This window comes from Vicugna pacos, chromosome 7 (genome assembly GCF_048564905.1).
Source record: "Vicugna pacos chromosome 7, VicPac4, whole genome shotgun sequence".
Lineage (NCBI taxonomy): Eukaryota > Metazoa > Chordata > Mammalia > Artiodactyla > Camelidae > Vicugna > Vicugna pacos.
In genome coordinates, this window is record NC_132993.1 from 28,343,554 (window position 1) to 28,357,596 (window position 14,043).

At 34.7% G+C, this 14,043-nt stretch overlaps 1 long non-coding RNA gene across 1 annotated transcript in view; it reads left to right on the forward strand.

Moving 5' to 3' along the window:
- Nucleotides 1-13,442, forward strand: part of LOC116278764 (uncharacterized) — a 136,011-nt gene extending 122,569 nt beyond the window's left edge. The window contains exons 6-7 of the long non-coding RNA XR_012074318.1: nucleotides 1,247-1,411; nucleotides 13,070-13,442. This is a non-coding gene — a long non-coding RNA (uncharacterized lncRNA). The remainder of the gene's footprint in view (nucleotides 1-1,246; nucleotides 1,412-13,069) is intronic.
- Nucleotides 13,443-14,043: the final 601 nt, after the last annotated feature.

Here is a 14,043-nt window from a genome sequence, read left to right on the forward strand (position 1 = left end):
AGCCAGAAAAGAAGATCAGAAACAGAATTCACATGCAACAGACAACAATATACATTTAGAGTTTTGCTTCAAGACTTTTTGCTATAACTGCAAGAGATCTGGACCATCTGGGCATCCCACAAAACATTACACTGATCTTTTGGTCATAAAGCTGATTGTGCAAGATGAGCAGCAGTTGGCTAGAACTTTGGAAGACTTAGTAAAACACACATGCTACAGAGAGTAGACAGTGAAACTTCTGAAGATTCATGGAACTGCCTCTTCAGTAAAGGTTTAGGGGTCCTGTGGTCAAGGGCCCTGAGACATTTCCTCCAAAGTAAAGGTCAAATTGTTGCATTTTTCATGTCTTACTATAAAAGAAGCAAAGGAAGCACAGTGCCTGGTAGGCATCTTTGGGTCTGGAAGGAACACGTTCATCCCACACTTAAGGATAGTTTCTGACCCGTATACCATATACCAAAATTGACAGAAAAGGATGTCAGTTTTGTGTGGGGCCTAGAAATGGAAAGGGCTCTATAGGAGGGTCAAAGAGACTTTCTGCTTAGGCAATACAATTCCATAGATGAAGTAAGTTTGGAAGAGTCAGTTGCAGAAAAAAAATGCAGTATGGAGTTTATAGGCAGCCCCAGTAGGAAAATTAAAATGTAGGTCCCTGAGAATTATATACTTTTTAAAAAACAGCTCCTGGCATACTTTTTTGGCCATGGTATACCTAACCAGGTGACATGCATGACAGAATCATTTAGCATTATCTGGACCCTGTAAGACATACCAAGTTATAAAGTCAAGTGGGCCCAGCAGAAATCCATTGTCAGGTGGAAATGGTACATCTGGGACCAAGTATAGACAGGACCAGAAGGCATATGCAAGCTCTATGAACAGGTATCTGAGACTCCTCTTGTCGTTAAACACAGTTACTCTAGCTCTGTTCTGTCAGCTCCTGTGTGTGGCCATGTAGGTCTCCCAATATTACCAGCTGAAGGAGAAGAAAATGTAAAGGTTGGTTTAAAAATGAATTGGTTCATTTTACATATTTAAGCCAAAAGCAGACAGTGGTTGCATTAAAGCTATACTTAGGGAAGGCCTTGAAACACAGTGGCAGGGTAAAATCCCTCCAATAGGTGAAGCCTTGGCAGGTACACCTGGTCCTTCATTTGAGTAGAAGAAGAAATGGCCTTAGAACTATATGAACTGTGATATTTATCTTTGTAATTATTTGGTATTTTATTTGTGAATGTCCTGGCAGCTAGTCTGAAGCCTGGAAGAGAAATGGTTGGAACATCAGAGACAAGGATGTCTTGGGTAAATGTACATGGATGGACAAAGGAGAACAAGCAGTGTGAAGAACATTGTGTCATGTATTAAAGCCCATCAGAAAACATCTATGATAGAAGAGTCACTAAACAACCAGGTAAACAGAGGCCAGTTGCTGTTATCCACCTTTTTCAATGACCCCTCCTTCCTATTGTTGGCATGACTTACACACGAATAAAAATGGCCGTGAAGGCTATACATGAGCCCAGCATTATAGGAAGATTTAGCAACTGCTACCTCTGAACACTCAGCGTGCCTACCAGTGAGACCAATGCTGAGCCCCAGAGGGACCAACCAAACCCTCCGTGGCAAGTTGGCTACATTGGGTCCCTTCCACCTTGGAAAGGCCAGCAGTTTGTTGTCACAGGCATAGACACTTATTCTGGTTATGGGTTGGCATTCTCTGCCTGCAGGGCATCAGCCAGCACCACTGCTTGGGAGTTTAGAGAATGTCTGATCTCACATAAGATGGGCATCCAACCAGGAGGCCCACTTTATAATAAATGGGGTGTGATGGTGGACCTATGACCATATTGTCCACTAGTCTTATACCACCCAGAAGCTGCCAGCCTAAACAAATAGTGAAACAGCCTGCTGAATGTGCAGCAGAAGCACTGGCTCTGAGGCAATCTCCTGTGAGGATAAAGTGTCAACAACACACATTGAATTGGAGATTTTGTAATGTGCTGTGTCCCAAACGACAGAAACATGGATCTGGGAAACTTTGGGTGGAACTTACCGCTACTTCCAATGACCCACGTGGAGACTTTGTGTTTCCTATCCCAACAATTTTTAACTCTACGGGTTTAGAGTTCTAGTCCCCAAAGGGGGCTCACTGTCACCAGAGGATACAGCAAATTCCCACTGAACTGTAAGTGATGGTCCACTTTGGCTCCATGTATCCAGGGATCAGTCAGTAAGAAGAGTAGACAAACTTGCCAAGTATAATCAAGCCTGACAGCAGAGGAGGTAGAGTTATTTTTACAGCTGGGGGCAAATTTGATCTTTTCAGTCTTTGCTTTTAAGATTTGTTAGGTAGGACCAAGCTGTGGTCAGTCTAAGCTAATTGTTCCCCACCACTGAGGCAAAACCCTTCTGTGTCTATACTCAGTTCCCTATGAATCATGAGGTTTTCTATTGGGGCTGGTGGAAATAGGTACTCTTCCCAAACTCATATGAGCACAAGCAATGTTACTCCTATTCTTTCAGAGTGGCTCTTTCCCTAGCCTTAGGTAATTCCTTCACATTCGTGTGCTGATCTGTACTCAGCTGAATGACTGTTGGTGGGGGCCTCCTGGAGATCTCTGGAATTCTCTGCTCAGCTTTCTTCTCTCTGATACTCTGTCCTGCAAACTGTAGACCCTTTGGTCTTCCCAGACTGCCTGCTTCATCTTCTTAACTGGAGTCTGCCAACTTTTGCCTGAGTTCTTCAGCTTGAAAACTCTTTCAAGACAGCAAGCTGGGGTAATTGTATAACTCACTTTGTTTGTTGCTTGTTTTCAAGGATCACTGTCCTTTGTTGTGAACTATTGTATTGTGTGTGTGTGTGTGTATGTGTACACATATACACATTTACATCTATCAGGCCGATTTTATATTTTGTTATTTCAGGTAGTAGAGCAAATCCAGTCCCTTGTTACTCCATCTTGGTCAGAAGTAGATGTCTTCTCACACTTAACTATTTTATAAGTACCAATTTCTAATTAAATGGTAGTTGTAGATTTTCCATATTCTCTTTGTTAAAGATCACTTCTTATTAACATTGCCAACTCTGTTTTACCTTTTTCTTTAAAGTGGAAAGTGAAAAAATTAAATCTCTCTAAGCATAAAGAGACATTTTTCACTACTCCTCATATTCAGACTGTCCTCTTTAAATATTATCTATATTTTGGGGTTTTACTGCCCAAAGCACATGGTGCCTTAGGACAGGTTACTTACGGAGTTATTTTCAGTGGGTCTATCATATTCAGAAGAGAGGAAATGCATTTCCCCAAAGGAATGTTTATAAATATGTTCTCTAAGCCAGGGCAGTAATAATTCCAAAGCTTCTGGCTCAGTGTCTAAATCAAATATGAAAATCCATGAGAACTTGTGAGACCTTTTGCTGTAGGCTTTAATTCAGTCTTTTCAATAAAGCAGGATTTAACCAACTACCATTTAGATTTAATTCAATTATACATGTATATATTGAGGCTCCATTATGTGCAAAGTCCCAGGTGGGGAAGTGGGCAGAGCCTCTCCTTAAAGCGCTAAGTTTAATACAGTAAGGTAATTTAGAAGAACTTCTATACAAATTAACATGGTAAACCATAAAAACCATAAATGGTGTTTTCAGTAAATTCTAATTGAAGATCAAATTAGCTCTCATGAAGAAATGTAAAATTTGAAATATGTCTTGCAAAGTTTCAACTAGAAATAACAGGACAGAGCTGTCAAGAGACTGGGACTGAAATTAACAAAGACACAAATGCAAGAACATATTGGATGAATTCAGAGGCAAATGGATGCTGTTAATTCAGACTGGCAAGAGTGTAGCTTACATGCATGAGAATAAACTGGGAAAATAGGGTCTGGATTTTCTTTGTTGAAGGCCTTTGTTTCCAAGCAGAGAGTTTTCTACCTAATGACAAGAAAAAGCTTCTAAAATTTTTTGAACTTGAGGATAATTTTGTCAGCAAAATAAATAATACATGATAGTGAGCATAAGATAATGAATTAGGGAATTGTCTCTTGAAAAGATATATGAGACATCAGAAAACAGAAAAATTAGGACAAAGCAGAAATGTTTTACAAATATTTTATATAACATGCTGCTTTTAAAAAGTAGATAAAATTCTAAGATAGAAGAAACAATGTCATCCCAGGAAGGAGATAAGAAGGAAGAGTCAAAGTGGAAGCTGGTCTATAAAAATGCTCCTAGTTATGAAAAGTATAGAAGAATTTTTGAAAAAAAAATGTCTAACAAACTTAAAAAATGCTGTTTCAGAAACAAATTGAATCATAAATGCCATTTTCACTTTTAAAATTATCAAATGTCAAAAAATGACAACCAAAAATTTTAAGGATGCCTTTGTGCAGAATGGTAAGATAGGAGCCAGGATATATAGGAGTTTTTGCAAAAAACAAAACCCAAAAAACAAACCAGGTAGTTGGAACATCAAAAGATTACTGTTAATTAAAGAAAACCAGACATCTCAAGTGAATGAATTTAGTGCTTTTTTATCTATGGGAAGATGCAAGGGTCTGGGCTTACTGTAATCATTCCTTTGATATTCTCTTTATCTAGGATCCCAGATGGTTTTTCCATCCTGAACTCCCTCAGGGTACACAGGTCGGGGTGGCTGCAGTGGCTAACGTTTGATGGCCACAACATCCTTTGTTTACTGATACGGCAAGCAACATTCTTGATCTTCCACAACTCTGTTCTAATGAAATAGAAACTTAGGAAAAAATTATGTGCACTTTGTTACTTGCATTCTTAAAGCACTAAAAATAGTTTTAGTTATTTAAGAGAAGGAAAATAATACTTTGAACCATGAGTACAGTCATCTTTAAATGTTACCCCTACACCTTGGGAATTTATCTTCCCAGTCCGAGCCATCTAGTCATATTTCAATAAATTATAATCTATACCACTCTCATCCTATAAGGGAAGGGTATTCCTTTTCCACAAGATCACATGACATGAAATGTAATGACTTTCTGGCCTTGCAGATCACAACACAAACACATGTATAAGAAACACATAAGAGAAAATGGCTTAAAAGAAAAGAGAAATAAATATAAAATTATAGTTGTGAGGTAAGAGTCTTTGGTAATAATTTGGAAGAACATTTAGCTTTTGTTGCCCTTGCTTGAGGAGGCAGATTTAAAAAAATATTGCTATGACTGAAGCCAAAAAGCTTACTGCCTTTATTTTCTGCTAGTTTTATGGTTTCAGGTCTTACATTTAAGTCTTTAATCCATTTTGAGTTTATTTTTGTACATGGTGTAAGAAAGAGGTCTAGTTTTATTCTTTTGCATGAAGCTGTGAAGTTTTTCGAACACCATTTATTGAATTGACAGGCTTTGCCCCATTGTATATTCTTACCTCCTTTGTTGTAGATTTAGTGACCATATAAGCATGGGTTTATTTCTGGGCTCTCTATTCTATTCCCTTAATCTATGTGGCTGTTTTTGTGCCAGTACCATAAAAGTTAGACACTTAATGCTTTGTAGTATAGTTTGAAATTAGGGAGCATGATACCTCCAGCTTTGTTCCTTTTTGTGAAGACTGTTTTGGCTATTCTGGATCTTTGTGGTTCCATACAAATTTTAGGATTATTTGTTCTAGTTTTGTGAAAAATTCCGTGTGTTTTTTTTTTTTTTTGTACAGGCATTGCATTGAATATGTAGTTTGCTTTGGGCAATGTGGACATTTGAATAATGTTAATTTTTCCAGTCCATGAGCATGGTATATCTTTCCATTTATATGTGTAATCCTTGATTTCTTTTATCGATGTCTAATAACTTTCAGGGTATAGATCTTTCACCTCCTTGGTTAAGTTTATTTCTAAAAATATTTCTATTTTATTCTTTTTGATGCAATTACAGATTGGATCTTTTTTCTTAATTTCTCTTTCTTATAGTTCATTATTAATGGATAGAAATACAATTGATTTCTGTATCTTAATGCTGAATCCTGCAATTTTACTAGATTCATTTATTAGTTCTAATAGTTTTTTGTAGTGTCTTTAAGGTTTTATATACATAGTAGCATATCATCTGCACATAGTGAAAATTTTTGCACAGCTGAAGAAACTATCAATTAAATGAAAATGCAACCTACAGAATGGGAGAATATATTGCAAATGACATGTCCAATGAGGAGTTAAAATCAAGAGTATATGAAGAACTCATACAACCCAATATCTAAAAATGGGCAGAAGGCCTAAATAGATATTTTTCCAAAAAAGACATATAGATGGTCAACAGGTATGTGAAAAGATGCCCAACATCACTAATAATAATCAGAAAATGCAAATTAAAACCACAATGAGATATAACTTCATACCTATCAGAATGGCTATCATTGTAAAGACCACAATAACAAATGTTGGCAAGGATGTAGAGAAAAGGGAACCCTTCTACACTGTTGGTCGAAATGTAAATTGGTACAGCCACTATGGAATACAATATGGAGGTTTCTCAAAGAACTAAAAATAGAACCACCGTATGACCCAGCAATTCCACTTCTGTGTATTTATCTGAAGACAACTAAAACGCTAATTAGGAAAAATATATACACCCGTGTTCACTGCAGCATTATTTACAATAGCCAAGATATGGAAGCAACCTAAGGGTTCATCAATGGATGAACGTATAAAGATGTGATCTATATATCTATATTTCTAGATATAGATATTGATACAGATAAGGAAAATTACTTAGCCATAAAAAAGAATGAAATCTTGCTATTTGCCACAACATGGATGAACCTAAAGGGTGTTATGCTAAGTCCAATAAGTCAGACAGAGAAACATAAATACCATATGATTTCATTTATGTGCAGAATCTAAAAACAAACAAACAAATAAACAAACATAACAAAACGGAAACAGACTCACAGATACGTAGAAGAAACTGTTGGTTGCAAGAAGGGAGAGGGGTGAAGGGATAAGTGAAATAGGTGAAGAGGGTTAAGAGGTACAATCTTCCTGACATAAAATAAACAAATCATAAGGATGTAATATACAATGTAGTAAATATAGTCAATAATATTGTAATAACTTTATATAGTGACAGATAGTAACTAGATTACCACAGTGATCATTTCATTATGTGTTAAAATATTGAATCATCATGTTGTATACATAAACCTAATATACTGTAAGTCAATCACACTTCAATTACAAACAAAAAGGGGGAAAAGCCCTGAAACTTAAGATTTGCTAATGTGATTTAGGCATTCTTCTGCTTTAAGAAAGTTGTGAGAATACAAATGTAAATTAAACATAATCTTTACCTTCAAAGAGTTCACTATCTGGTGGAAGCACACAAAAGTATCTATGAAAATACATTTGATATATTATATTTAATGTTGATATGTATATAAACTATAGTAATATAGTTAGCATCTAGCAAGTTCCACACAGAATAAGTCAACCTCACTGTATTCTACCCAGGTGGCCTCTCATCTAACAAAAAGTACAAATTAATATTTAAGCAATTTTAAATGAATAATTGCCATATGCTACAGCGTCACTAGTAATTTAGAACTAAATTTAGTACACAACTCAAGTTTATGGCTGAATGTGGAACAGAACTTCTCTCCAAATTACTTTAAGTTGTCTTGAATATAAGTTGGTAGAGAAAAAGGTTTTTTCTCTTTTAGAATATAATTTTTCTTTAAAATACAACAAATACACTTTTGAATTGATTCAAGACTTACAGTGTCTTATTTGTAGGATCCCCATGAACAAATCTACAATTTAAATTGAAATTTCAGGAACTATGTTTTGGAAAAGGTATTTTAATTCTTTGGCAAGCTATTAATTGTTGAAAAGGTGGACTAATTAGTTTTTCTGTGTCACAGATAGACTGTTAAAAAGCAGAATTTTCTGATAGACTTACTGCTAACTTTTTATTTTATACCAAAACAAGTTCATAAAGTTAAATTATTTTTAATGGAATAACTGAATCTTAAGATACCTACTATCTAGAACACTGTAAAAATTGAAGTATTATAAAAGTGTATTATAAAAGTTTAGTACAAATATTTTGTAGATAAGATGTGCCATAGTAAGCCAACCAGTTCTTGAATACCGCTTTGTGTTTCTGAGCCCATATATTATTTAAATGTTACGTTACTTAGGTTACTTAAGATAAAAAAATCAATGACTATTTACAGTTGAATTTACTATTAGAAGCATTTTGATTTATATTCCATACCGAATGCTGTCATACTAGCAAAAACAAACATAAAATTGTATACATAAGAATATGGGAACTTTAAAACATTGCTCCCTAATTATAGATCTAAAACTAAAAGGTTTTTTAAGACAGTGTTTAAGGCAGTTTAGGCCAGGAGACATCAGGTAACTCAAAGCCAAAAAGCCAGGATGTGCACAGGAAGATTCAGGGTTATTTCTTTTACCCTAGTTCAGTGCTATTTCCACATCATGATATCTACCTGAATTAAGAAGGAACTTAATTTTAGCCTCTTTCATTAAACCAGACATTACATTTTTGATAGAAATTTTAAAAATTGGATATAGAAAGAGAGATGATATTAATACCTTACTACTATGTGTTACTCATTATAATTTCTTGTATTGTCAAAACACATACATGCTTTTAAAAGATAGGTCATGATGCAGTACATATATTCTTAAAGATAAGACATGTAAACTTATTCAGCAGAAACTAAAGATAAACATTACAGTAAATATTGACTATATTTACTAACAATTAGTATATATAGTTAACATTAATAAAGCTCAGAGGAGATATTCTCCAATACCACATTATATATGATGCCAGCTAATAGACATCAGAGAAGAAGGTTGGCTAAACACTTAGATTACAGATGCCATTTATCAATCATATTTGGCTCTATTAGAAGACCTGAATATAATTTTTAAGTGATCATCCAGAAAATAGCAAAAGAGATATAAAGGGGTCTTTTTTCCAGAAAGTTCTTGTCCTGTTTGATGCACAATGAATATACCTTATTTCTGTACCTCTAATACAGTTTCACGTATTGTCAAAAAGAACCCTAATGTAACTTTTGAATTTCAAGATTCTATCACTTATTCATAATTTCATACAAATGTCACTAATTTGGAAATATGCTTAATACGGTGGGTTTTGAATTATCCCAAATACTTATTCTTCCTTCTGACCAAAGAGCCATAAAGTCCAATGGAGAACAGGCTAGACCAATTCCTGGGTCCTTTCCAGACTCCTATGGGAGAAATACTCTTTTGCTTTGAATTAATGATTCTCAGAAATTGGTGATTTCAAGCAGTTCTTCCTTTTATGCAGATGTTTGATGGTAGAGATACTCCTCTTCTAACCCAGATATAAAAAAGATAAAAAGTCACCATAGACTGCCAGGGCATCCCAAACTTTAGTGTACACATGAATCATCTCTTGTTAAATGCAGATTCTGACTCAGTAGGTCTGGGGTGAGCCTGAGATTCTACCTTTCTAATGAGCTCCCAGGTGATGGTGATGCTCCTGGTCATAGGCTACATTTTGTGGAGCAAGAAGTAAACCACTTTTCCCTCCCTCTTTCGTTAGCTCTTCCCGAACCCATGTGAGTTTCAATAGCCCTAGAAATGTATCTCTACATTATTCAGTTAGAAATCAGAATGTATTAGGGGAAAATGAATAGTTATCCTTCCTCTCAGTGTCATGATTTTACTTTAAATAAAATTGAAATAGTACCATTATACAATATTTTAGGTTATTATCATTTAAATAGTCTCTGCTTGACTGCCTTGCAATTTGATCACCATTTATAGCCTTAATTCTTTGGGAATGTAAATTCTAAAATCAAAACAACAAACTTAATAATAACTTTTGGAACAATGCCCACTTATAAATTTGGATTTCACTGTATTTTATAAACTCAAACAATAAAAAACCCAAATGTATCAAGGAAACATTATAATGGACCAGGTGAAATACTATGATATATAGTAAGTATTTAGAAATATAGCCCATGAACTCTACTAAACGTAATTCATTTGTATAATATGAAGCAATTATGGAAAATAACAAAAAAAGGAATTGAGTTATAAAGTGAAACACTGACAGTTGGAGTCTATAAAATACAATTTATATAGCAATAATATATATATATATCATATTTCTACTGCATGTTCTTAAAATCTTTACCTTAATCAAACATACTCATTAATCAAATAGTCATTGAAAAACCCCAACCTACTCAATTGGGAATATAAAAAAATAAATAAGGCATAGCCCAGAATCTCTAGAATAAAACAGTCTAATAAGAAGCTTAATACACAATATCTGTGCAACATAAGAGGTGTTGTTAGATCAGTATGATCAATACAGTTGGAAGAAATTCTGCTCTCTAAAGTCAGGGAAGGATTCATTGTGGAGATAGGACATGAACAGGACCCTGAAAAACAAGTGGTTTCTTTAATTGAAGATGGAAAGTATATTTGCAAGGGCACAGAGACTGGAAAGAGCTTTTCATGTTTAGGTATAAGCAAATAGGGTGGTGAGATCCCATCCCGGGGCACCCAGGATAAGCTGTGCTGGGAGGAGGCTGGGGAGGTGAATTATGCCACAATTAGGAGGGATCTATTCCAGGTTAGGAAATTTAGACTTGATCCTCTAGTCTGAATCGTTGGTCTTCCCCTGAGTACCCAAAGACCTTCCAAGGGCACACAAGCAAAATAGCCAAAGCCATATATACTGATTCCTAAAACTGGTCTATTTGAGAAAGAGACTAAAGTTCATGCTAATTTTCTTACTTTTCTTCCTCTTTTGAAAGAAAGTGTCCACCTAGATTTTAATAAAGTTAAGAATTGATTTGCCAAGAAAAAGGAAACAAAAATGCCTCCCATTTCCAGCTACTTTTATCATCTGAACAAATGTTCTCAGTATTTCTATGTACAAAAAAATGCTAGGAAAGAAAAAGACCTTGTCTTTTAGTAATGAGTAATATTTACCTGAAATTATAGGAAATAATTGATAAAAGCCTTATAAACCTCTTTTGGAGATAGATTGCAATAATATTTAAATAAGTATTAGTGATTTAAAGTTTGAAGACTTCTATCCTGGTTATAAAGAATACTGAATGTTTATATGAGCAGATAAGAGTTTCAGAAATACAATTCTGAAGTTAGTATTGAGGGTTAAATGGAGAAGCTGGAAACAGAGTAACTAGAATAGTCTTTCAATAGCTCCAGTCAATTTTACATAGACTTTAAAAAATAGAATTAGATAATATTTCAGTAAGTTAAATAAATTGCATGACTATCTTATTTATCCCAGTAACTTGACCTTTCCCTGATCTGATCAATCTTGTGATCTTGTGATAGAAGTGGATAGATTGAGGCTGTTTTCACAGGTACTTAGACAAAAGTATGTTAGTAGAAAAACTCTGACTCAGTAAAGGATTTGGTGGATCATTAAGAGGGCCAAAATACTTCCCTTAAATAGGATGAAAAATCCAATTGACTTAATTTTCTCTTTCTTTCTCCCTTTGCCTTAGCTGGGCCTGGCAGCCTGATTGCATGATATTCAAATTTCTGAGGCAGTGTACATAGTTTTCCTTTCTCGAGCTTGTCTCAATAAAATGTCTTTATTTTTGCTTTAAGATTCAGTGTGAAAAAGATTTCTTCAAGTACTGGTATAGTAATTTGTCTCTATAATTTAATATCTACAAATTTACATTTAAATTATCTAACAAATTATTTGCTTTATAATATAGTGTCTATAAAACAGTACTAAGTGGTAGTATAAAGCTGGTGGCAATGCAAAACTGGAATAGAGTATATGAAGTATGACTAGTATACAACAGGTAATGAGCAGCTAAATTGATTAAAAGTTCGAGGTTTGCTAACAGTTTGCATGTATGACTAACTTAGGAAATGTATAGTTGAAGAAATTGCCTATAGTTCAAATATTCCTGTGAAAGTCAATGAAAAATTACATATTAAGGTTTGTTCCAAAATGCCTGCTTTTTTACACTATGGTTTGTGGAGAAAGTTTTCAAAACAAGTTGTTAATCGTGATATAAATTCAGGTTCATTTGAAAAGAGTCATTGTCAAATGATCATAAACTTGGAGAGACTAACTGAATAAATCAAACGTCTTCAGCTGAAACTTGTATGACTGACCATGAGAATCTTATCACCTTATCTACTGACACGGCAGAATTGTTAGGCATTATTTAATTCATATCAGAAGTGGAGGTAGATCCACTACCAAGTAAGCTTCACATGCAAAATGATAACAACTGTCTTTAAGAGATGAACTCAGTGTTGGTTTTCTGTTAGATAAGTTTATTCCTCAGGCCAGTTACTCTCCCAGTAATCTCAGTTGCTCAATCAGTACTTGTTAACTAGAATTTTCAGTGACATTACACACCAAATGCAGTTGTTTTAAGACAACCTTACTCTTGACTAATGCCACTGATGAACATCCGGACCATGTATTACACAATTGTGTATTTTTACAGTGTTAATCCATAGAAACAGTCCTTCCTCTTTGACTGAAATTAACTAGAAGAAGGTCCAACTTCAAACTCATGAGCCCTGAGTCCTAACTAATCAACCAGATTAACCTTACCAAAGCATTCAAATCAATTAAGTTACAAACAAATCTGCTGTAAAAAACTAATCACCTTAATTATTTAAACAGTACTCCCAATTCAAGTGCTTTCACATCTCATCTTTTGTATACTCAGGATTTTAGAACACAGACAGACACTTACTTAATCATGTTTTCCTATATAAGCATCAACACCTACACTTCATCCACTCACCTTCCTGTCTCCAGTCATAAATGAACACAATCAATAAGTATTCGTTGAGGACCTACTCTGTGCCTGGCTCTGTTAGGTACTGGAAACTCAGTGGCAAGTCATGATTCCTACGGTCTTGTCATTTGCACCATAGCTCCCAAAGCAGACAATAAATAATTAGTTACTTATATCACAATATAATTATTACTACTATAAAAGACTAGCATTGCAATGATATAGGATAACAAGGCACTTGATCTCTTCAAGGACTCATGGAAGATGATCTTCAGGCATTCCTGGAACTGATGTTTAAGTTGATGTCTGATGGACGAGGAGTTGGCAAGGCAGAGGGTGGAGATGGAAGAGGGCTGTGCAGGGAGCACTCCAAGCTGAGGCTGAGACAAGGTCCTAGAGCTTCCAGGCCCAAAGAGCGATTCCAAAAACATGTTAAGGGACATGTAAGTAAAACCATGTTTTAACCATATATCGGGTTTGCCTGCATAATGAGAATAATAGTTAAAATTTTGTTTTCATAATGAAACAAGTGCTTGTCAGAAGTTCTTTCTCCTGGTCATTAATGCTCATGCATTCATGAATACAAATCTGTCTTTATAAACTGTATATAATTAAGTTTTGTGCTCTGTCTGGCAGCTGTTACTTACACGGAACCACAAATTTCAATGAAGTCCTTTTTTAGAGCAATTTGCCATTGTTAACTTAATTGCTAATGAAAATGACGTATACAGAAAGAATAAGGATAATCAGAAATCATTATTTTCATTTTTCGAAGTTTGAAAAAAGACTTTTTTAATAGGTGTAAGAATAACACAGTTATTATGAATTGCGAAAGTTTAATGCCCTTTGAGGTCTGTTTTATACCAATGAAAAGAAGACCTCTATGGAATTTCTGAAACATAGGATTATGAAAACTTTGGATTAGAAAATGTGTTAAGTAAAAAGATTTTTAATACAGAAAAATTATGAGATTTAAGTTATTTTTTATAGAATGCTCCGAATTTCATTTGTATGGTATACCAGTTCTAAGAGACTAGGATACAACTGAACTGAACAAAAACTTATTTACAGTCAGTTGTCTCCAAATAACTTGTATCATAGAAATGTGATTGAGTATCACAAATTTCACAATACTTACCGTATTTATTCTTCTCATACTGATCTGTATGTGTGCTTATTATAGTCACATATAAAATCACTTAAAAATCTATGCAATATTAAACTGA